Genomic DNA, 25,836 nt, shown 5'->3' with positions numbered 1-25,836 from the left:
AAGTTAATTTAAGATTACTTGGAATTAGAATTAGGTAATAAGAAAACACTTAAAAAACAGTATTGGTGGTGGTGGTGGTAGTAGTAGTGGTAGTAGTAGTAGTAGCTGAAAGTGATTTGAAACTTAATTTAACATCTGTGGTTCCTGACTTCAAAGCTCTGTGCCACAGCAAATATCCCATGAATACTGATGTAGTAAATTATCACCTGGTCATGTAGCTGTGATTTGATTGTTCCAGGAGCTACTATAAATAAATAATTTTTTTATGTATCATTATGTCAGCCTTGCTATCACTAGTCAAGAGCTGCCATATTCTCCTAATTTGAAAACATCAAAGGGAAGTTAGAATTCTTGTTTATTGTGTCAAGAGACTTAACACTGATATTTCAGATGGAAAAAGAATTGGTCATGCCCTTGCTTAATAGGGAGGGAACCAAAAAATACTTAAATCAGGATAGTCTGACTGTCCAATTTCATGTAACAGAAATTCCATTGTACTTTTGTTGTTTGCTATACTGTGGTCATGGTTCCATTCTTCTCTTACAGCTTCAAGAAGTGGCTACAACAGTGACTTTATATTTGTGAAGAAATCCAGAAAGACTGAAAAATGAAGTGAGCTGATAACTTGGGTGTCCAGGTGTTACAACCGAAAAAAGTGATGAGTGAAAGCAGTGATGTGGAATCACCGTGAAATGAATGGAACAGAGTAGCATACAGATGGTCAGTAACTTTCACAATGGGTTCAGATGACACTGAAAATGATTACTACGTTGGTTTACTGTGCTAGGAGTTGTTGTTAGTGCAGTGTATTGTGATCATTGTAAAATCCCTCTTATTGTTAAATTGTTTCATAAATTAGAGTGTGGTATATTATTTCCTTACCTTTGGCAAAAATGAATGATTCCTTTATTTGTTGTGGCCCCACTGTTACCTTCTGAATTGCTTCAGGCAAATGCTGGGATAGTTCCTTTGAAAGTACACAGCCAGCTTCCTTCTGCATACTTCCCTAAACCGATGGGAGTGATGACATCGCTGTTTGTTTCCCCTTCCACAAACCAACCAACCAATCCAGACAAATCCCTTCAGAAAAGACACCCTAATATTTAAATTTATATTCATTGGTATCAAATTCCTGTGTTTCAGAAATGCTTTTCTTGCTATTGCCAGTCTGTGTTCTATATCAATTATTTTGCTGCTCAGACAGCAAAACTCACTGTAAGCCTGTGGAATATTGTCCCATCCCTCCACCCTGGCTCTCTGGTGCCCTGTAATATCTGTGGTGGGGCATGATGATTGCAAACAGCTTGTTTCAGCTCCTATGCATTCTGAATGTAGCTGAGATCTGGAGAATATGGAGACTATTCCATCTGACTGGTTCCGTTCTCCACTAGGAAGGTGTTTACAAGATTGTGGCACTGGGAGAGTGCATTGTTGCTCATCAGTGTGAATTCTGCTCCAGTATGCTCACTAAATGGAGCCACAATGTGTGCAAAAATGTTGTTCTGATACTTCACACCAGTCATCGTCCCATTTATTGGCACAAGTGGTGCCCTGTGGCCATACATGATTCCATATCAAAACATGAATGAACTGCATTGATATTCAGTATTCAGTTTATTCACCATTGACCACTTACAGCGGAATAGGTCTGAACATTAAATATACAATTAACAATAACTTTACAGTAAAGTTTTTACAATTTAATTCCTTTTCTTTTAGGAATATTCTTATATACTAATGTCAATGATTACTTCAAAATATTCTGTTATCTTATAAAATGGGTGTTTGATTAACCAGTCATAAACCTTACGTTTGAAAACATTACTGGTCAGCGACCGAGCAGATGATGGAAGTTTGTTGAAGAGTTTTAAACTCATTATTTTGTGTGAGTTTGCAGTCTTTGTGAGTCTGTGTCTTGGTATGTCGAAGTCCAGTTTGCCTCTGGTGTTCTGGGGATGTATGTTCTCTCTCGTCTCGAACTCATTTAAGTTGCTTTTGGCATAAAGCAGTGCTGTGTAGATGTATAGATTCACAACAGTTAATATCATGTGCTTGATAAAGAGGGGGCAGCAGTGTTCCTTGGGCTTAACTTTGCTCATTATTCTGATTACTTTTTTTTGAATTTTCAGAATTTCACTGACAAAGCAAGAATGTCCCCATAACAATATGCCGTAGGAAATGTGTGACTGAAAGAGGCCAAAATATACCACCTTTAGATACTCATCAGTGACTACATCTGTCAGTCTCCAGATGAGATAACCCACTCTTGCTATTCTCTTGCAGATATGGCTAATGTGTTCCTCCCAGTTTAATTTTGAATCAGTGTGGGATCCTAACAATTTTATTGATTTGCTTTCAACAGCTGTAGTTAAACCCAGAATTAGTTCTTGTGTTTTATTAGGATTACACAGGAGTTCATTAGAAGAAAACCAATCCATTACTAGTTCTAGTTTTTCCTGTGTTGCCTGATGCAGTTCTGCTGTGTCATGGTGTGTATTGAGCAATGTTGTATCATCTGCATAACACACAATTGAATTTGCTCCTACATGGTAAGGTAAGTCATTAATTGCAATGATGAACAGAAAAGGACCTAGGACCGAGCCTTTTACCATGTTGATATGCAAACTGTCTGTTGGAGAGGAGATCATGCTTATCAAAATAGTTATTTAGTTGACTGTACATAACATATTCAAAAACTTTAGAGAAAATTGGGACAATAGAAACTGGTTGATAGTTTTGGGACAGATGCTTATCTCCCTTTTTAAAGACTGGTATCACTTTAGCAGTTTTGAGCGCATCTGGGAAAACTACAGATTCTAAACACATATTAAAAATGAAAGAAAGAGGTTGACAGATAAGGTGTATTATTTTTTTTATTACATAGTTAGAAAACCAATAACAGTCCATACTTTTGGAGTTGGTGAACCTTGCCACAGCTTTTACAATATCCTCTGGGGTGACAACATTCCAGTGGAAAGTATACATCCTATGGGGCACAGCACCAAGATGATCTAGTGCACAAGTGCCATTTTGCTTGATTTTGTTTTTCAGCTCGCTCACTGCGGTTAGGAAGTAATTATTTACTTCTTCTGGGACCAGCATTGCATCTTGTGTATGGGTTTGTGAATTATATTGGTTGATGATATCCCATGCTGCTTTACATTTGTTGGGAGCACTTTCAATGTAATGTTTACATGCTTGTTTTTTGGCCAAGGACAGTTTGTCTTTGTAGATTTTTTTACATTTTAGATAAGCTCTATAAGAAGTATTATCTAACTCAGGTCCTTGTTTACAAGAATTTTTATATATTCTGTACAGTCTGAGCATCTCCTCCCTAGTGAGAGCTAGCTCATCAGTACACCATTTTAGCTGTTTGTTTTTCTGTTTATGCTTAGGGCTACTTTTGATTAATGGTGAGCAGGAGTACCATAACTCTATGAGTATTTCCAGGAAGTTGTTAAACACCACTTCACCAGCACCCTCCTCCGGTTGTGTGTTGTATACAAAGTCCCAGTTAACATCAGATACTCTGTCAATAAATAAATTAATATATTCATCTTTCTGCCCTCTTACCCATGTGGCATTAGACTTGATTCTGACTGATTTGTCTGATTTCGGCAACTGATCACAGGAGAATGTTAAAATCAATGGTTCATGATCAGCTAGGGCTCCACTGGCAAGTCTGACGTCATACATATCTCTAGAAAAATTTACTATAATATTATCTAAGCACGCCTTATCCTGTGTTGGTACATTGTAAATTTAGTGACCTTAAGATATTAAAAAACATTCTAGTAACATGTTCATCGCTGTTGGCCATTTCAATGTTGAAATTGCCACAGATAATTAGTTTTATGTTAGATTTTAGTATTTTCCTCATAAGCAGCTCAAATCTTTTGAAAAATGTATTTACATCTCCTCCTGGTGATCTATATAAGCTAACGATTATGGTATTCTCTACGTTTAGTCTTATACAGCTAACTTCTCCATCTAGTTCTGCACAGTAAGAGCTATCATCTATTTTAGTAAACATTATACTATCTTTAACAAATATTAGGGCACCTCCATTCTTTCTTTCACTTGTACACATAATGTCTCCAACAGCATACCCTTGAGGAACAAAATATTGTACTTGATCTTCTGTCAGCCAATGTTCTGAGATACAAACAACATCAACGTTTTCAATACTGCAAAAATGTTCTAATTGTAATACTTTGTTCCTAATGCAGCGAATGTTCATTTGCATCACAGTAACAGATTTATCTTTATTGTTTATTGTCTGTGAAACTCTCTCATTCGAATGTCGCTTTTAGCACCTAGTTCAAGTACAGGAGTTTTATTACCCACCGATTCACAGACTTTTATACTAAAAAATGACGAGCATTCCAGGTATTACTCAAACCGCTACTTTCGTAGATTGTTTTATTCCGTGTGAGTCTGTCTTTAATTAGTTCATTGACACGTTCGCACACAAACGTTTTCCCTTCATAGTTTAGGTGGTGCCCATGTCTGGTGAGAAGGTTACGCTGCAGTTTACTTATATCGACCACGGCACAATTTCCGTATTCAGAGCACAGTTTCTTTATTTTAATATTCGTTCTTCGAATTTCTTTATTAACGCACGAACTATAGATTAGATCGTGCCTATGGGGCACTGTAGCAACAACTGTATTCCTTGATTTATTTTTTTCAAGAAAGTTCTGAAGCACTTTTACGCAGACATCTGCTTCATTTTTCGCAACATCATTTGATCCCGTTATGCATACGACAAAGTCATTTCCTTGCGTGGATTTTGTTTGAATGCAAGGGTCTAAAACATGTTTAGTTCCCGCTCCAGGTTTAACAACACTGGTCACTGCTAAGTCTCGATTTATTTCTCGAAACATACTTAATAAATTCCTACCATGGCTGTCTGTTAGAAAAAGCACACTGTTCTTTTTACCTGTTGTTCCCCGTTTATCAACATTTTTCCCAGAGTGATTATTCGTTTTCAGCACATTGTCTTTTGAATGGTCTGGATCATTTACACTGGCTTTAACACAGTCACTGGACTGCAGAACACTGTATTTGTTTTTATCCGTAAATGTAACTGCTGTTGCAAAGTTCGTTTTTATTTTTCCAGCAAAAGTCCTACCTTTGTGTCTCACTTCTGTCCACTCGGACGATTTGTGCCTTTCGTCAGGTGCCACTTCGCTTGATTTGTTCTTCGACCGTAGTTCCCGATTTTCATTCTTGAGTGTGGTGATTTCGCTTCTTAAAGTGTTGACTAAGAATTGTAGACCTGAAACTCGTTCTCTTAAATTTGTTATTTCGACGTTACAATTCTCGCAAACTCCCTTTTTTAGCACATAACTGTAACTTTTTCTCGTATTAGAGTTACAAACTTCTACACTCGCGGCCATCTTTGATAAGGGCGGCAGTATAGGATACAGTTATAGTTTAAACATTGCCCTTGTTGCCCCCACACGTGGATATTGGTATTATCAGGGTGGAGACTAATATGGATCTCATCAGAAAATAATGTTATGTCCCACTGTTGCCTAGCTCACAAAGAAGGTTCCATGCTCGTGTGATACAAGCCCTTCTCTGAACTTCATTTAGAGGAGGAGCCTCAAGAGGTCTTCTGGCATATAACCCCTGCTCGCAAAGCATATTTCATATTGCTTGTTTAGACTGCTGCAATCCTGTAGCTGTTTGGAACTGCTTCCACAGACATGTGGCGTTGTGTTGAGGGTTTCTCCTTGCTGTTGTATGCAGAGATCGATGCTTCACATCTGTTGTTTTCCTGCCTATTCTGTGACGAACCTCAACTGATCTTGTCGCTAAAACTTGTTACGGATCCTAGAGCGACATTCTCTGTGACACCCACCTGTTTTATCCCCTGCTCATTAGAGAGATTATACAAAACCTCTGATCTATGTTATTGTTGACAGAATCATCCTGAAGCAACAAAACTCTCATAACAACACACAGCATAAGTACTGCAACATATACGGATGACACAGGTGCCTTACACTACACATAGTGCACCTTATGGTAGAAATATGGACCTTTTCATACATTATAAACAAACAAGTGTACTGATATTGTAATGTATCTTTTTATCACAATGTTCAGCATTAAAGTGTTGGCATTTGCAACATTTATTTTGATGACTGTATTATGCTTACCAGGTGCAATAGTTTTGTCAATGCTGGTTGGTTCTCCCAAGGAGCCCAATAATTCTGAGGTAATGTTGTCTTCTCCATGGGTCTTTCTTTGACATAGGTGTGCAGATTATTCGCACAGTAATATATTTCCCATCTCATGTTCATCTACTTCCTCTTTCTTCTTCTTAATGCTATCTTGAATAATTCATTTCTCTTGTAGAGCCTTTCTATAAGTTCCATCCACGTTGCAACCTTAATTCTTTAATACTCACACAGATGATTAGCTTTTCTCCAAGGCCCCTATAATATTCGTATAGATAACATCTATATTTCTCAAAGTTATACATGCTTCTGCAGCTTTGCATTTATCCTCTAGCTATTTCTGATCTGCTGTATCGTGCTTTCTGTCAATCTTGGTTTTGAGACAATATTATGAAAAGGAAAGTTGCTACTCACCATGTAGCGGAGATGCTGAGCCACAGATAGGCACAACAATAAGCTTTCAGCCAACAAAGTTGTGCCTATCTGCAACTCAACATCTCCGTTATATGGTGAGTAGCAACTTTCTTTTTTGTAATATTGTTACATTCCATCCTGGATTTTCCGCTGTTCAGTTTTGAGACAACTGTATTCGGTTTTGCCTCCCTCAATTGCAGCATTTTTAGGGTTCCTTATCTCAGTTGGTAAAAACAGAACCCATATAGGATCACTTTGTTGTCCCTCTGCCACTCTATCTGACTGTTAAGACCACTTTTTCTGTCTGGAATGAGTGGGTGTATCAAGTTGAAATTTATGTCCCATACTAAAGTCTACGGTCTCTTGACAGTGTAACAAGTCGAAGTTTCTTAGTCCAGGTAATCAAAAAATTTAGCTATTTTTTTATGTCACATATTTTGAAAGTTGCAGAGTCACTCATCAAAACCGGTAGGGTACTTCTGATTAAACTAGAATCATGAAATTTGGCAGGAATCAAGCTTTCACAATAAAAGTAAAGGAACACACAAAAAAATTGTTAATTTGTTATTATATCAGATAAAAAATACTTTTCGTTCAAATTTGTTATCCGATTCTCAGTCTGTCCATCTTCTCGCGTCCGCCGGCCGTCGTAATTTAATATATTATTATTATTATTTTGATTGTTTTGCCAACTTACATGGTGGGTCTTAATAAAAATGATATTTCATTCAATTTTGATTTACAGTTAAATGCTTTTGTGAAGTTCTCCTTTTTAACAATATTAATCTTAAATTATTTGTTACGTTAATGAATGTTAGACTCGCTAAATCTTGAAACATGAACATACAAGTTGAACATTGGAATAAACTTTTCATATTAATTTCCTCGGCTAGTCGGTTTACTTTAAAGCAAAAGATCTTTAGTTATTAATTACAATTGCGGCCCACACACGCGCGGAGTATTTTTTCTTACCTCCGTTAACCATTGTATTGTAGTCGGAGTCCTGGCTCTGGCTCTCGGCTATGGTACTGAAAATAAGAATCTTAAAGCTACGTATTTTCTGCAACTTCGTCGGCTGTGCAGAAAAATGTGTATTACGTAAATAGCGGGCGAGTATTTCGCTTCCGCTAAATTTTATAAGTTAATATCGCCACGTAATGGCGCCATTGGCTGCTCGGCCGCTGCGATTGTTGAACTGTAAATTACTCAAATGCAGGTTAATTCAAGGAAGGCGGACATGAAATCGGGATCACCTCTTACAAATTAAAAGCGCACAATAATATTAAATCAATATATTATCTGCTTAACTCATACAAATATGCTTACATTTGCCAGCACTCGCAAGATGCCCGTCTACACACAACCAAGAAAAGAGAAGTGAAGACGACTAAAAAATTAGATCATTTTATTATATTTCTTTGCACTCGAAACTTACACAGGGAAATTATTATTTTACGGGTACATTATAAAAAAATCTGTATTATTCAAGTTTTAAATGTCTCTTCTTTGTAAATACTGTTTTTTAAGTGTTTTCTTATTACCTCACGGGGGACGCTATATTGTCCCCCGAAATGTTTATGTCATAAAAAATGTTAGTGTTTTTTGACATAAATATTTCCTATTTCATGACCCAAAGTGTCCACACGCAGATTTTTCTTTCACAGTCTACATATGTCACATCATATGTTTAAACCGTTGTAATTACTGAGGTTTGTTGCACACAAAGTGTAATACAGATGAAGTTATTTACATAACAATATAATATACAATTGGTGACGTATACAGTCATGTACAAAAGGACATAGAATACAATTAGTTTCATTGTGGCTGCTTCTTTTTAGGGTTGCAACTTTTGCAGTGTTCAAGGGTATACAATCACGAGTTAGTCCATAATACTTGAAGTCACAGTGGTGTCAACTGTTCGCTCCCCATTTGGCGGGGCCGTAGGAAAACCCTGTGGAAAACCTCGGCAGAGCGACAGACTAACTGCTTTGGGTACTTTCACTTTTTTTTTTTTTGAATGTCATTGGAGTACAGGATGTGCGTACTTTGTCAACAATTTTTCGTTGCACTATGCAAAGAAATGAGGTGATTATAACAATTGATTGTGGTGTCGTTGATGATCTACACCGCGATGTTTAGCTCGCGACGGCGCCGGTTGGTGTGTTCGGTGCTCGGCGTTCGCGGCGGCTGCGGAGAGGTCAATGCCCGCTCGACGCCAGCGTGTCTCTCGCCGTCACGGAACGTCAGAATCAGCTGATCGGCTGCACGGCCCGCGCTTGTTAGCAGGAGTCAGCTCTGCCACGCATCTCCGACGTAGTACATGAAACACACACACAACCAACGTAATAATTGTTTCCCGCTGCAGATGGTTACGCTAGTGGGAAAGAAGCATTTATTAGTGCGGCAGTTGTTGTTAAGTTTTCGCCAGTTTCCGAGTGTCAAGCCAGCACTGTCCTGCAGAATACGTGGCATGGATCTTCTCCCGTGAATGCAGTTTTGATGTGCCACTGTTTCCATTACACGTCAGTTTTTGTCTTGATAAAATAATTTATGTTCTCGCCGCACTCGCAGGCACTGGTGAGTGTCCCAATACGAGCTTAGCACAAACATTCGCCGTTTCTGCGGTCGCTGTTTTGCAACAGTCCACCCATCGCATTCCAATCTCACATTATTGTACTCACTGAAATTACAGTCTGTCCCAAAAATATTGACTGTGGGTTCACTTCACGTTAACCGTTCACATTTATAAGCAAATTCACAGTTTTTTGTGCGTAATATTGGCGTATGTCGTCTTCACCGCTGTTGAACGTTCAATACTAGCACTTCACTGTCCGTATCATTGTTTCACCTTCACCGTTTTTCACACTGCTTAAAGTAACTGTTTCGATTAGTTCACAAACACTAACGTATTTCATTCAGTCTGAACTGGATTTTGGCTCGTGCTGGATTTTACCAGTCTCTCGCACTAATTATCTCTTTTCATTTTCCACTTAGAGTCGTACTTGCCTTCAGATTTTTTGACTATACAATTGTATTTCCGTCTCATCTGAGGTAAGTCCCCATGTCATGTCTGCCCACTCATTGCGTACTTGCCCTCCAGAGCCAGGCTCGACTTTACAAAACTTTGCCTCTCGCATTATCGTACACATTTTATAATCTAGGCCTAGCGTGTAAGTTCCTAGATTAGTGTTAGATTTGTGACTTTTGTTTACACGATAAATTCGTGCAAATCTCTGCCTTAGCAGATGGCAATATATTTTAACAGTGCTTAGCGCTAGTCGCGTTTACTGATTTGCTTTGTATCTTGTCCACAACACATGAGGTACCTTGGGTGATGTACACCCTGCACTCATGTTGTTTAGTAAATTATGATTGAGCATATTTCAAGATGGGTATAGACATAAATACATGGCACAACATATACACTATAGTATTGAATTTCATAAGTTTCATTACTACTACAGTTCAAAAATATTCATGACACACTAATGAAAAATTCCTTCATCATTACATGCTGATGAATTTTTTAAAAATATTTTTAAAGCATTTTTAAAAATGAAATTTGTAAATTATTCTTAAACCTACGTTCATTTTTTCTTTCAAAATGCAATTGCTTAAAAATACTGTTATTCCTTAACATCTGCAAAATTGAATCACACTTATCTTGTGTGCCTCACTGTCTTTAAATGTTACACTAAAATCTGGACATTTAGTCACAGAAAAAAATACACTATAAACTTAACCTACTACCCATATATGTAAAAGTTGGTCTACTGAGCGAACTTATTTACATCTTTGTAAGTATTTTTCTTGTTTCCTTCGTAATTGCCTCCTCCTTTGACCACGGGATGGTGTAGTTTGCGTGACAGAAAGTATCGTGAGCTACCACTTCGATGTTATAGGTGTAGCCCTCGATAACACCGGGTTTTTCCGAAAACACATACTCATAATCTGTGAGTAGCTAAGTCAATTCGTTTTGTTGTGCTTCAGTCAAAATGTTCTGACCCCCTGACTTTCATGGCTATCAGTTTCCTTTTGTCCTCTTTGTCTTCAGTAATAAACTCTTTATAACATGCTTGTCTTGTACTTAAGTCAGAATATAAATTCATTATCTCTTTTCATTTTCCACTTAGAGTCGTACTTGCCTTCAGATTTTTTGACTATACAATTGTATTTGCGTCTCATCTGAGGTAAGTCCCCATGTCATGTCTGCCCACTCATTGCGTACTTGCGCTCCAGAGCCAGGCTCGACTTTACAAAACTTTGCCTCTCGCATTCAAATGATTGGAAAAGAGCACAGGTAGTCCCAGTCTTCAAGAAGGGTCGTCGAGCAGATGCGCAAAACTATAGACTTATATCTCTGACGTCGGTCTTAGAACATGTTTTTTGCTCGAGTATCATGTCGTTTTTGGAAACCCAGAATCTACTCTGTAGGAATCAACATGGATTCCGGAAACAGCGATCGTGTGAGACCCAACTCGCTTGATTTGTTCATGAGACCCAGAAAATATTAGATACAGGCTCCCAGGTAGATGCTATTTTCCTTGACTTCCAGAAGGCGTTCGATACAGTTCCGCACTGTCGCCTGATAAACAAAGTAAGAGCCTACGGAATATCAGACCAGCTGTGTGGCTGGATTGAAGAGTTTTTAGCAAACAGAACACAGCATGTTGTTATCAATGGAGAAACATCTACAGACGTTAAAGTAACCTCTGGCGTGCCACAGGGGAGTGTTATGGGACCATTGCTTTTCACAATATATATAAATAACCTAGTAGATAGTGTCAGAAGTTCCATGCGGCTTTTCGCGGATGATGCTGTAGTATACAGAGAAGTTGCAGCATTAGAAAATTGTAGCGAAATGCAGGAAGATCTGCAGCGGATAGGCACTTGGTGCAGGGAGTGGCAACTGACCCTTAACATAGACAAATGTAATGTATTGCAAATACATAGAAAGAAGTATCCTTTATTGTAAGATTATATGATAGCGGAACAAACACTGGTAGCAGTTACTTCTGTAAAATATCTGGGAGTATGCGTGCGGAACGATTTGAAGTGGAATGATCATATAAAATTAATTGTTGGTAAGGTGGGTACCAGGTTGAGATTCATTGGGAGAGTCCTTAAAAAATGTTGTCCATCAAAAAAGGAGGTGGCTTACAAAACACTCGTTCGACCTATACTTGAATATTGCTCAACAGTGTGGGATCCGTTCCAGATCGGGTTGACGGAGGAGATAGAGAAGATCCAAAGAAGAGCGGCGCGTTTCGTCACAGGGTTATTTGGTAACCGTGATAGCGTTACGGAGATGTTTAGCAAACTCAAGTGGCAGACTCTGCAAGAGAGGCACTTTGCATCGCGGTGTAGCTTGCTCGCCAGGTTTCGAGAGGGTGCGTTTCTGGATGAGGTATCGAATATATTGCTTCCCCCTACTTATACCTCCCGAGGAGATCACGAATGTAAAATTAGAGAGATTCGAGCACGCACAGAGGCTTTCAGACAGTCGTTCTTCCCCCGAACCATATGCGACTGGAACAGAAAAGGGAGGTAATGACAGTGGCACGTAAAGTGCCCTCCGCCACACACCGTTGGGTGGCTTGCGGAGTATAAATGTAGATGTAGATTATCTGTATTCCTTCGAATCTAGACTGAAAGCTCCGGCAATATTTACCGTGCACTTCCCGTGTCCTCACCAATGGCAAAATTACATGTCTACCCTCATTCATAAGGCTTACTTCCTCGCACAAGAGGTCGATTTTTGCGTCCCTCTGGCGTAATAATTCCATCCCCAGGATGCAAGCAACACCTAATTCCTTAACTACTAGGAACGAGCTTTTCATTGCTTCATTTCCTACCGTAAACTCGACTTGCAACTGGTGCTTTATGATATGAGATTGTGCACCTATTGCACGACAAATCTTCACTGGCAATGCTGGTATTCTATTATTTTGACTCAAGTACTTGTAAAAATTTGCACTCATGACATTGGTTGACGCACCGGTATCAATTATTATCTGTATTGGTGCTCCGTACATATCTGCTTGCAATATAGCCTGCACAACACTTTTGTCGGTTCGGTTACATTTCTGCGGTATGTCTACAAGTTCCTTTTCTATTTTTATTCCCTCATTGTGTCTCAGCATACAAAGTTTATGGCTGTCATCCGTGAATGTGCCCTCACTACACCATCCTGCAGCCAACACTGGAGAGCGTATTGTGGCTGTCTTTAGTTTAACGGATGAGCATTAGTGGATTGACAGTTGTCTGTCACTTTACTGGGTGTTGTGTGCTGTCCTTAGATTAGTTAGGTTTAAGTAGTTATAAGTTCTAGGGGACTGATGACCGTAGATGTTAAGTCCCATAGTGCTCAGAGCCATTGTCTGTCACTTTCACTAACCTCACATTGTGGTTCTAGTTGTTGTTGTTGCTACTGTTGGAGTAGATATTATATGGGGCTTTTGGAACACATTGAGGACGTATACGTACCGTCCTTAGCACCGTACCACCCCGTGACATCACTACTGCTCGCTGCTTGCTCTGGCAGCTCTCCAGTGCAGATGTTACGCAAGTGCACGCACACACACACACACACACACACACACACACACACAATCAGCAAGTACTATGCATTTTTTTTTCTTTTTACAAATTTATCCAGCTGTTGTGTGCATTGCTGAATCCAAGCCACTTTACCAAAGCTTTTCTTCCTTTCTTACGTATTATTTTCTCAACAATATATGATGATGGATATTTAGTTTTTTGTAACTCTTCAACATAGAAAGCTCCAGCTATGGGCTGTGATTTGTAATCTTCAAGGAGATACGTTCTCGGATTGGTTTCTTGCACTTTACGTATTTTGAAAATTTCCGTGGACCAATTGGCGGTGTACCCTTTGTAAAAGACTGTTTTCTGTTTACTAATTCTGATGTAATCACCAACTTTGAGTTTTGACTGGCGTGGATCAATCATTTTAATTTTCCAGAATGAGATTTTCACTCTGCAGCGGAGTGTGCGCTGATATGAAACTTCCTGGCAGATTAAAACTGTGTGCCCGACCGAGACTCGAACTCGGGACCTTTACCTTTCGCGGGCAAGTGCTCTACCATCTGAGCTACCCAAGCACGACTCACGCCCGGTTTGGAAGGTAGGAGACGAGATACTGGCAGAAGTAAAGCTGTGAGGACCGGGCGTGAGTCGTGCTTCGGTAGCTCAGATGGTAGAGCACTTGCCCGCGATAGGCAAAGGTCCCGAGTTCGAGTCTCGGTCGGGCACACAGTTTTAATCTGCCAGGAAGTTTCATTTTAATTTTGTTATACACAGTAGATAGAAGACTATTATCTTTTACATCCACTGGTCGCATTTTAATCGTTCTGTGTGTCATGTGATTATACTGTTTGACCAGATGTTGTACAGTGTTAATCCATTTGTAGGAGCCCTGAGCAGTAAATTTTCGGAACATAAGACTCTTGAGGACGCTGAAGCTCATCAGCAATGGCAGCTTGCATCTTCTTTTTTTATTCTAACTTGTTACTTACTGAAGGCAATATGCTTTTCGAAATGACAGAGTTGTGATAAAAATGTTTGTTTATATGGAGCTGGAAGGGGGTGGGGGGAGACACGAGGAGGAGAAAGAGGAGCAAGGGAAAAAGAAAAAACAAAGATAACATGTATTTTAGGAAGACGTTTTATTTTCAAAATACCATTGCATAATTAATCGTACATTAGTCTTTGCTAAACATCGATCATTCTCTTCATCAGCAATATTGAAAGATTTTTTCAGCATTTTCAATGATGGACAGTCCAGAGATTGCATGTTAACTACTCTGCCATGATCTGTGCCCAATAAAGTCGTCGTCCAATCTGCTTTTTCTAGACCCATTACCATAATGTAGTCACAAGATTTGCACAACTCCCACAGCGTATTTCTCGCAGTAAGTAGTGACACTCCATCAATTCCCCACTGCTGATGAAGGTGATTGCGTGTCACCCACCAGTTTATCCTCTGAGTTTTTTCTGATAAGGTGCTGAATGCTAAAACTTGTGCGATAGTGACAAACTGCTCTGCAATAACTTGATTGCCGTCCACGAGGATACCAGCAGCTTGTTTAGGCACAAAAATAATTGCATCGTCTTTGAATCCTTGCAGGTCTACGAAAGCTATCTTCATTCTGTCATGATGTGAGAAGGGAAAAAAAAAATTATGAAGGTATCGTCTAATTTCGTTTAATGTTGCTAGTATCATTGTAAATCCCCATCCATCACCGACTTCTCTTACCTGACAAACAGATAATGTCTCTCTCTCTATAGATGATAATGGCGATGATAAGAGGAGGAGGATAAAAGGAGCAGCCACCTTGGTGAAACGTAGACCGATAGCAGTTCTCTAAAAGCATCTCATTTTATTTGCTACTTTTCAAAGCAGAAGTTATTACGCAAAAGCAAAAATATGACAATAATAGCAATGTTAGCAACAGCAGGAGGTTCGCAGCTGTCCAGGAGGGGCTTTAAACACCATCTGTGTAAAAGGAAGAGAAGAAGACGAAGTTGGCTGGCAAAAGAAAAATTTTTCATTGCAAAAGGTCATAGTGAACATCTGTGCATGTGATAGAGGCTGGCGGGACGTACTGTGAACGCATAAAGTGAATGCATGGTACTGCAGGGTGGGAAAAGAAAAAAAGCCTCTCTCTGAGGATATGGAGGGACATTATCTGATAACATGACTAGCAAATAACACGGTAATATGATGCAGCACGCTGAGAGAAGAAGCATACGAGTCTGCCAATAACTTTTGTTTTTTTTCATAGCAATGCCAATAACAACTCCATCAGTAACAGCGGGACGTAGCATTTCTTTACCAGGGGGTGAATGTACTCCAAGAGAAGCAATGTGTAGTTGATGCTCTCTATCTCTGTGAATGTATCAGAGAAACAAAATTATTTTTTTTTTATGCCTATAGACCAGTATAAAGCGACAGACGATTCCACTCTTTTGTATTCCTTCAGCTGTGCGAGTGCCCGTGCGAGTGTCAGTATTGGAATTGCCTTTGCTGTCGGAGAGAGTGAAACACATAGGTGGCTCAAAACATGTAAGTCTAACACATATTACTTAGTGCTACTACTACTAAGTGGCATATAGTTTTCATCCACTAAGAAGTTGTTGTAACTCAAGAGAACAGGGATGCCTCTCATTCAGTGTTGCAGAGTCTGAAGTATCTGGGAGAAGGAGGAGGCTCGAAAACTACGCTGCAGCTGTCATCTCTGGAACAGGGGGAGAAATATCCCATCCTAAGTGCGAGACGGACGACGATGAAATTTGGAGCAGCGGTCGTAGTATACTTGAAGGAGTCCAAAATATTCCTTCCTGCAAGATTCTCCACTCTCAGTGATGAAGAATTGGAATTTATGAATTCCGGAACAGTTGCCCTGATATATCGTGGTAGGAAAAATAGTATGGATATCATTGACTTTGAATCTGTTTGATAAATACAAACATATGTTTCCTTATACTAATATTACGTAGTTGTTATCATATTGTGATACTAACCATGTCTATTCAAATATGGAAAGTTTCACCGAATGGCAAGATTAAGGAAATAGATTTGCAATCCTTAAAAGACAATACCTGTGGCACAGATTTTGATACACATGACACATTAGTATTTGCAGTAAAAGTAATAGGGTGTGGTGAGGATGTAAATGCATATTCCGAATTGAATGGAAAAATAGTGCAGCTAATTCAAACAGAGTGCTTTAAACAAGGTGAACATTTTGCTGCTTTTCAAGTCTATGACAAATACGAGTGTACTTATTACACAGAGTTATATGTTACCAAGTTTAATAATCTTGTTGATGCTTACATCAAAGAGATTTTGTTTGTATTGTATACAATTTGTTCTCATAATGAATTTAGTTGTCAATTTGATTTTCTAAATGGAGCGGCTTGCCTCAAAACATGGTTAAAGAGTGGGGATGTTTCATTTATATATTCTAATTGTAATGTCCTGTTGTCTGCCATATACGATAATTTGAGAAGCGCTGAAAGTGAATAATGACCGAACCATCGCCAAAGCGCATTAAGCTGAATCATGATCATCAGGAAAGTAATGCTCTGGAATGGGTTTCGGTTGAAAGTGCGTTCAAAAATAGAATATGTACAGGTGAGATATCTAACCGAGGGGGGTTTAAGGACCCAAAATATTTCTTGGATGCATGTTTCTCTGCCTTTGAGAACATAGTGCGTAAAATTAACAAGCCTCTTAAAATTAATTTTTCACTCATTTGCAACTTTGTCCTGCCCAAATCGGGTGACATAGAAGATAAGTACTTAAATACAAAGAATTTAAATCTATTCTCCTCTGACATTACCGAAGAGTGGTATTGAACTAAAATTAGGGATGTACTGTTAAAGAAACTGGAGAAATTTCAGTTGAGTGATTCAGGTTGGGCGTTGCGTAATATAGTAAAATTATGTATTAATGTTAATGAAAACAAAGGGTTTTATGCAGGACGTCACACGAAACTGCCAACAGTGATTGCGAATAAACATGCAGTAATTAATGTTCACTCGAAAGGTAATGCTTGTTTTAAATGGGCAATTCTAGCTGCTTTGTATCCTGTAAGCAAGAATGCGCACCGTGTGTCTGCATATTTTGCACATGCAAACAAATTAAACTTTCATAATATACCGTTTCCTACAGAGCTAAAGCATGTCCATATATTCGAAAAGCAGAATGAAAGTGTGTCTGTCAATGTGTACGATATACAGTACTCGGATTATGAGTGGATGGTTGTTGAAGAGGCAGAAGTGGATGAGGAGAGAGAGGGGGCAAGGAGGATGAGGGAAAGGTCGAAAGATTTCTGAGTTATACCACTGCATATTACAAAGTACCAAAGAGAAAAACATGTAAATTTATTAATGTTGCAGCTAGCAAATACAAATATAAATCATTTTTATTATATAAAAAGTTTGTCAAAGCTAGCACATTATAGCATTACTGCTCATCATAAGTCTGTCGTGATATGCCCCCGTTGTCTGTCTTATCTTCATTCAAAACAGAAGTTAGAAGCACACTTGCTTGACTGTGCGCAGTTTAAGCCAGTCAACACTATCATGCCAAATGAGCACAATAAATATATAAAATTTTCCAATTTCAGAAACAAGTTAAAGCTGCCTTTTATAATATATGCGGACACTGAGCGCATGCTGCAACCAGTTGCTGGCTGCAGTAGAAGTAGTAACTCTGATCAAATACATTTACATACACCATTTAGTATTGCATATTACATACATTGTAGTTATAATGATGACTATTCGGAATTTAAGTTGTATCGCGGTCGTGATTGCATGCAGTGGTTCACGAAACAGCTGTATGCAATTGCTGAGTATGTGAATGGTTTCTTATTACAAAATAAAGAGATGATATTAAGCCCAGAGGAAGAATCAGCCTTTCGCTCTGCAAAGATTTGTCATATTTGTAAGGAAGCCTTTGAGGCAGGCGATGTGAAGCATCGTGACCATTGCCATTTTACAGGTGAGTACCGCGGTGCAGCGCATGCTAGCTGCAATGTAAACTACAGACCTCAGTTTACAGTGCCTGTCGTATTCCACAATCTGTCCAATTATGATAGTCATTTCGTAATTACAAATATTTGCGAGCAAATAGTGAATGAGAACGGGAGGAGGAAACTAAATTAAATCCAGGCCGCGTTTCTATATTACCATCGAATATGGAGAAATACAAATCTTTCACGAAGAGCATTCAAGTAACACATAAAGACCGGCACTGCTACATAAATTTCCGATTTATAGATTCATTTAATTTTTTATCATGCTCGCTAGAAAAGTGTGCATCTTACCTAAAGCCAGAGGAACTCAGGATAATGAGGAAATACGTTCCTGATGATCGTGAATTTTATTTAGTCAATCAGAAGGGTATATTTCCATATGAGTATGTGAGTGATGAGAGTGTTTTATCAGAAGAACACTTACCTCCGATTCAGGAATTTAAAAGTTTGCTGACTGGTGGAAGAACTGTCTCAGAGTGTGATTATCAAAGGGCGTGCAATGTATGGCATCTGTTCAAGTGCAAGACACTGGGGAAATACTCCGATCTTTATTTAAAAATTGATGTGTTATTGTTAAGCGATATTTTTGAAAATTTTCGAAATCTCTGCATTAAAACCTATGAGTTAGATCCCGTGCATTATGTTACTTCACCTGGATTGGCTTGGGATGCATTATTGAAAACTACCAAAGCAGAATTAGAACTCATTACAGACATTGAGCAACTTCAATTCATTGAACGAGGTATTAGAGGCGGCATTGTTCACTGCTCGTGTAGACATGCTGTGGCAAACAACAGGTTCATGTCTAATTATGATGAAAATACTGATGAATCCTATATTATTTACCTTGATGTTAATAGTCTTTACAGTTGGGCAATGATGCAGTACCTCCCAGTTTCACATTTTTCTTGGCTCAACCCTGAAATTGTTAAAACTTTTGATCTAAACAACATACTGGGTGACTCTGATATAGGCTACATTCTGGAAGTAGATCTTGAATATCCTGAAAACATCCACGATATGCATTCTGATCTAGCACTATGTCCTGAGAAAATGATACCACCATCTAGCTGTGTGGTAGACAAGGCTAGTGCTCCCAAAAAATTAATTTCTACTTTGTATGATAAGAAAAATTATGTAATTCATTATAGAAATCTCAAACAGAGTTTGCAACATAATTTGAAATTGAGAAAGATTCACAGAGTACTGTCATTCAGACAACTTCCATGGATGAAACCATACATCGATATTAACGCACAGAAACGTATGGCAGCAAATAACGATTTTGAAAAGAATTTTTGTAAGCTAATGAATAACAGCATCTTTGGTAAGACAATGCAAAATGTACGAAAGATGAGGGACATAAAACTAGTAACTTCATGGGATGGTAAATATGGAGCATCTGCAATGATTGCAAAATCAAATTTCAAAAGGAGCATTATATTTCAGGAAAATTTAGTTGGTATTGAATTAGACAAACTCAATGTAGTGTTTGACAAGCCTATATCTGTAGGTATGGCGATTTTAGACATTTCAAAGACGCGTCTTCGATTTTAGACATTTCAAAGACGCGTCTTGTTGACTTTCATTATGGGTATATACTAAACAAGTTCCCTGTAAAAGATGTAAAACTGTGTTACACTGATACCGATAGTTTAATTTACCATATTAAAACTCAAAATATTTATGAGGATATCAAAAGTGATGTGCAAAAATGGTTTGATACTTCAGGTTTTCCTGTTAATAACAGATATAACATTCCACTTGTGAATAAAAAGGAGGTTGGACTACTGAAAGATGAATTAAACGGTGAACTTATTACTGAGTTCATAGGCCTGAGAGCTAAAATGTTTGCACTAGAGACAGAATCACTACGTGTAATGCAGAGAGCGAAAGGTATAAAACAGTCTTCAATTAAAGCATTGAGCATCGATGATTATCGAGACTGTATGTTGAATTTAGATGCTAAATCTTCTGTACAGTATATTATTCAATCAAAGTGTCATGTGGTATCCACTGTTAAACAACAAAAGCTTGGTTTGTCTGCACATGATGATAAACGTTTTATACTGTCAGATAAGGTGAATACTTTAGCGTGGGGTCACTACCAACTGAAAAAAAAAAAAAAAAACTTGACAACGTCTGACTAATTTTATTGTGTGAAATACTGTACATGTGAGTTTGTAACTAATTTTGTGTGAAATTGCGTACATGTGAGTTTGCAACATAATTTGATATTGAGAAAGATTCACAGAGTACTGTCATTCAGACAACTACCATGTGAGTTTGTAACTAATTGTGTACATGTGAGTTTGTAACTGATTTGTATACAGAAAATAACAAAACATTATACATTAATTGTAACTTTTTCTTTATTTACTGAGTGAAATTAAAAACACATACATTAATTGTTATTTTATTTTATCTGAAATTTCCTTTCTGCACACTTTACAATTCATTTTAATAGGAGGTGGTCCATCAATTTGACAATGTGCATTCACATTGTAATGCTTGTAACAATGTTGATACTTAGAAATGAGAGCATCATTTTGAAACACTTGTGGTAAACTGCGAAATATATGAGAAAGATCACATAAAGAGGATAACAACTGTTTAGGAAATAAGTAATAATCAATTGCATTTAGATTGTGACACTGTTGCACAGTAAGTTTCCTATAAATTCGATAGAGCAGTTTACATACATTTTTTTATTTAATCCACTCGAACAAGAAGTAAGCATCATCATTATCAGCAGCAGCAGTACCTGTCTCTTTCTTATTAGCACAGCCCAATCCATAATCTTCCAATCGTAGCATTTCAACATCTTTATGAATAATAATTTGTTCTAGAATATTTAGAACGAGTGGACACAGCAGATTTTTTGAATACACTAATGTTTTACAGTCACTGTTCTCTTTTAGCAATGAATCGAGTGAACAATTCAGTGCACTGAAAGAGGCCTCCGTGTTATGAACTTGTAGCACACATTCACATCCGTCACTTAAATTAGTCACTAACACTATCACTGGATGATTCTCGGACTTAGCGGTAATTATTATAACTTTGTTCATATTTCCTTCTCAAGCTACAGGAGCAACAGGACGACAATGATGAAATGCTTGCACATTTTTCCTCTTTTATATCTCTGAGTATGCCTTGTGACCTGAATGACTGACGGGGGGAGAATTGGAGAGAGAATTTTGGACAAATCCTCCTTACATGACGTCTAAAGTGACTACGGTCAACAGCTGCTTGCATCCATGTAACTTTGCGAGCCTCTCTGTATATGATAAAATCCCAGTCATCCAATACGTGAATTGATGTACCGGGCTCATCAGGAAAGTGAACCCTTATCTTTTTTTCTTTCCAGCTTCCATGTCTTTTCCCTTCTATATCCGAGTACGCTTTGTGACTTGATTGGTTGATGGAGTCATTTCAATCACTGAATCATGAATGACCAGGCAGTAAGCTATTGTATTTTTAGCAAATGCTTCTTGTGTTTCTATTTCAATCTTCATGTCAACGACCGAAGATTTCAGTGTTTCGTCTTGATGAGAACAATCAGTGAAAAATATAGGACAGTTCTGAAATTCAGTACGGTTCATGAGCGGGTTCCCTCTTCTTACACTGCTATCTCCATAATACAGTGATTGAAAATTGGCATACATTTCAAACGCCTGTGCAGTATTCTTCGTGTCAAAATCAACAGCAAAATTCTCCTGTGGGAATTTAGAAGAATTTAAATACACCTTCAAGTTTGATATGTTTATTTTGTCGAATACACTAGAGTCAGCAGTAATCAAATTTCTGTTTGACTGAAAAGCCAATATTACATACCTTACTGTTTCAAGAGCTGTATTAAATTTAATTTGCCATGTCCATGAGTTAATTTCTGGCACAATGCTTTCAACCAAATCCCAGTGACAAAAAGCTAGAGTCAAACTGATATCATTTTTTAAGATATTCCACAGTGATATTTGTTGCTTTTCAGACACTTGAACATGCGGCATTTCCCAGTGAACTTTTTCCAACACAATTTTTGATTTAGTATCTGCTTTATCTGAGACTATACAGTTAATATCTTGCCTGCTACGAATCAGTACCAGTTCATGGCGAGCATTTAAAATAATCTTTTTGTAATCCTCTGCAAAGCCTAAGATCATTTTAAGTGGAATGCAAAAATTAAAACGACCATCATCATCATCGACTAACACTTTCAATTCGCTTCTTGCCCCCCATCCGGCATTTTGTAATGCATTTACGTCACCTGGTGTAAAAGAAGCATATCCTTTCATTAATGTTGCAATTCCTGGATTATGTACATGATTGATAATTTGGTTATTGAGACGGTACTGAATATCCGAAAACAGATGAAGTGCACAGTTTTTTGTAAACTCAATATCAGTAGCTTCTCCCTTTCCCTCTGCATTGAGAAGTCGTCCTTCTATATACAGCAGACTCTCGGAAGGAAGCAGGTAAGTGTTTTCATTGTGTATAACAATTGATATGAAATCGTTCTGAGCAAAAGCTGGTTGACCAAAAGGTTTATTCTTATGATACTGAAGACGACTAACCGAGTCGTCGACGAAAATTTTTTCTCTTACATTCAACCTCCCTCCCCCCCCCCCCCCCCTCAGCTTCCTCCTCCTCCTCCTCCTCCTCCTCCTGTTTGATCACTGAAAGTCGGAAGACTCGAATGAGAGTTTGCAGATGAAGGTATCAGTATTTATAGCACTCTATATCCCAGTGATGACAGAATTTCTCTGTTGTGTGGAGTTAAAACATTTTTGACTTTCCTCTTCTTTGCTTTTCTTTTCTTCTTGTTGTTATTATTGCTCACATTGTCAAGGTATCTTGTGTCCTTGCTTATGCAGGCATTCTGTTTGTATACCATACCCATTTCTTTTTACCGTATTTTCCTCAAATGTAATCGCACTGTTATCTCTTCCCCGTCAAAATCAACAAGATTTCCGTCTTGATCTCTAATTGACACACTTAATTCTGAAACGTATCTTGCAACTACTGGCATATAAATGGGTGAATTCGGTGTTTCCACAATCTTATATCCTGGTGGTACAGCAGGCAAGAACTGATGCAATGTATGTGTAGGTTCCCCATTGTGAAATGAACCTCCTGAGATGTTACAGTCAACACACAAGACATTAACACTTTGAATGTTAACTGAATATTTGGCAGTCTTCAAGACTTTTTTGTCAACTACAGTTTTTGCAAACCCTAAAACTGAACCTATGTTGTCTGGGAGATTAAAATCTATAGTAAGATTACTCCTAATCTGGCATCGATTCAGTGTTTTATTGAAGGTAATATTTAATTGCAAGTCATGCTTTTTCATATTTATCGAGTTATCACTGCTAACCTTCAAGTTGTATGCTTCAATTTCTTTCAATAATGCTGAAAAAATGTCGTGCAGTTCATATGTTCCATGTTTCAGACTAACTTTATCCAAAATTTCTACATCATTCAAATAGTTGTAGAAGTAGAAATTATTATTTAACGATGTAATATTGGGAATGGAATTATATGTAAAAAGGTTTAGCAGAGCAATTTCGTAAACATGTGAGGATAAATTCGATGCAGGATTGAAGACAGCAGTTAGAAGTGATTCTTTACCCGCCAGACTTAACGTTATGCTGTGTTCAATGTCCATTGTTAGTCTACAACTATACCCTGCAAGACTGTCTGTTTTATATTGAATTCAGAAACCTTAAACATAAATGACCACATCTCTGGCTGTTAAGTGACTGAAATGTATTGTAGTTATATTTTATCGTACAGTTTTTCAGATACCTTACTATTTCTGGAGGAGGTGGTAAATTTCCAAAGCTGTCGAAATAGTAGACAATTTTGCCTTCCTTTCTGTAAGCTACCCAGTGTGAACCTGGTTCCTCTTCAGTATTGAGATTAATAATTGCACTCTCACAAGTGTTAGGTCTTGAAGGTAAAGTGTCTCTCATAAAGACACCTCGAAAGTGTGCTATCTGCAGCTTTTTAGCATAGTGTTGTGAGTCAATGTTGGTAAGTGGTCTTGTAGGAAGACTGTTTATGGAGAACTTTTTTTTTATTCCTTGTTCCATTTATACCTGTCAGATACAGACCGAATCCATTTTTCCTGTATGGACCCAAGTACAGCCCTTTTCCATCACGCAAAGCAATTGCTTCAAGTACACGATGATGCCTCTGCATTTCAGCTAACTCCTTTTGAGCACTTTTCGCATCATTAACAGCCTTAGCAATTCCAGCAGCACCTCCGGCTAATCCTCCTAGTGCTGATAAAGCAGCAAATATTGGAATTAGAGGTATTATTCCACCTGTTTTGGGCACAGGTATTACACGCTCTCTGTCTAATAATTTCCCCACAGCTTTCGTCGGAGCAACCTGTGATGCGATTTTACGAGCCACTTTCACAACTGTCATCAGATTAGCACCACGCTTCAAGTACTTAAGTCCACTTAGAACTTTTTTAATTACTTTGTTCAGTATATTACCACCTTTCTTTCGTCCAGAACTTTTCTTCTTCTTCTTCTTCTTCTTCTTATTCAAACCCATACCCATGTTAACTTTAGCTTTCATTGCTCCAGTCACTGCCAGGGCAGCTAACTTTTCCTTCAAATTAGCGTCTTTTGCTTTTACTCTACTCCACGCTTTTCTAGCCAGAATTCTGTCTGCTCGATGTCTGTCAGGCAAACTGTCTGGATGAGTTGCATAAGCCATGTCATGTTCTTTACAGGCCTCATCTAGTGGATTGATACCGACATCGCCTCTTTTGAGTCTTTCCTCTAACTTTGTGCCAGGACCACAGTAGGAGTAGCCGGGTATATGAAGTTCGACAGGTAGTTTATTAAACATGCGGTTAAGAAGGGAACTACCACGTTTTTTTGTCCCTCTCTTATCCTTCCCCTTCCTCAACTTATTTTGCTTGTTGTTGTTGTTGTTGCGATGCTTCTTCATAGCTTTAGTGGTAACTTACGACTGGTCTTTGACACCCAGAAAAAAAAAAAAAAAAAAAAAAAAAAAAAAAAACGTTATTGGCAGAGACTCGTATGGTTCTTCTCTCAACGTGCTGCATCATATTACCGTGTTATTTGCTAGTCATGTTATCAGATAATGTCCCTCCATATCCTCAGAGAGAAGCTTTTTTTCTTTTCCCACCCTGCAGTATCACGCATTCACTTTATGCATTCACGTAACATCAGCTGTTGGACGAGGACAATGACCGCCAGCCCGAAAGCAAGGGCAATGATGCAACTGATTACGCTAGATGGTTGAGAACAAGAAAAAACGATACGTCCCGCCAGCCTCTATCACATGCGCAGATGTTCACTACGACCTTTTGCAATGAAAAATTTTTCTTTTGCCAGCCGACTTCGTCTTCTTCTCTTCCTTTTACACAGCTGGTGTTTAAAGCCCCTCCTGGACAGCTGCGAACCTCCTGCTGTTGCTAACATTGCTATTATTGTCATACAGCATCCTCTATATCCATATTTTTGCTTTTACGTAATAACTTCTGCTTTGAAAAGTAGCAAATAAAATGAGATGCTTTTAGAGAACTGCTATCAGTCTACGTTTCACCGAGGTGGCTGCTCCTTTTATCCTCCTCCTCTTATCATCGCCATTATCGTCTATAGAGAGAGAGAGACATTATC

The 25,836-nt window shown here is 38.3% G+C and overlaps 1 protein-coding gene across 5 annotated transcripts in view; it reads left to right on the top strand.

Moving 5' to 3' along the window:
* The window catches only part of LOC126259348 (MKRN2 opposite strand protein), a 102,803-nt gene that overhangs the window by 20,175 nt on the left and 56,792 nt on the right, over positions 1-25,836 (top strand). For 3 of the 5 annotated variants that reach the window (XM_049956062.1, XM_049956060.1, XM_049956063.1), the window contains exon 2: positions 547-720. The exons of the other annotated variants lie outside the window; for them this stretch is intronic. The gene's annotated coding sequence lies outside the window, so the exon portion shown is untranslated. The remainder of the gene's footprint in view (positions 1-546; positions 721-25,836) is intronic. 5 annotated transcript variants of the gene reach the window in all.

The sequence above is a fragment of the Schistocerca nitens genome, chromosome 5 (assembly GCF_023898315.1).
Source record: "Schistocerca nitens isolate TAMUIC-IGC-003100 chromosome 5, iqSchNite1.1, whole genome shotgun sequence".
In the NCBI taxonomy this organism is placed as follows: Eukaryota; Metazoa; Arthropoda; class Insecta; order Orthoptera; family Acrididae; genus Schistocerca; species Schistocerca nitens.
Note: the sequence above shows the minus strand (reverse complement) of the source record. Positions and strands in the feature narration are given on the sequence as shown.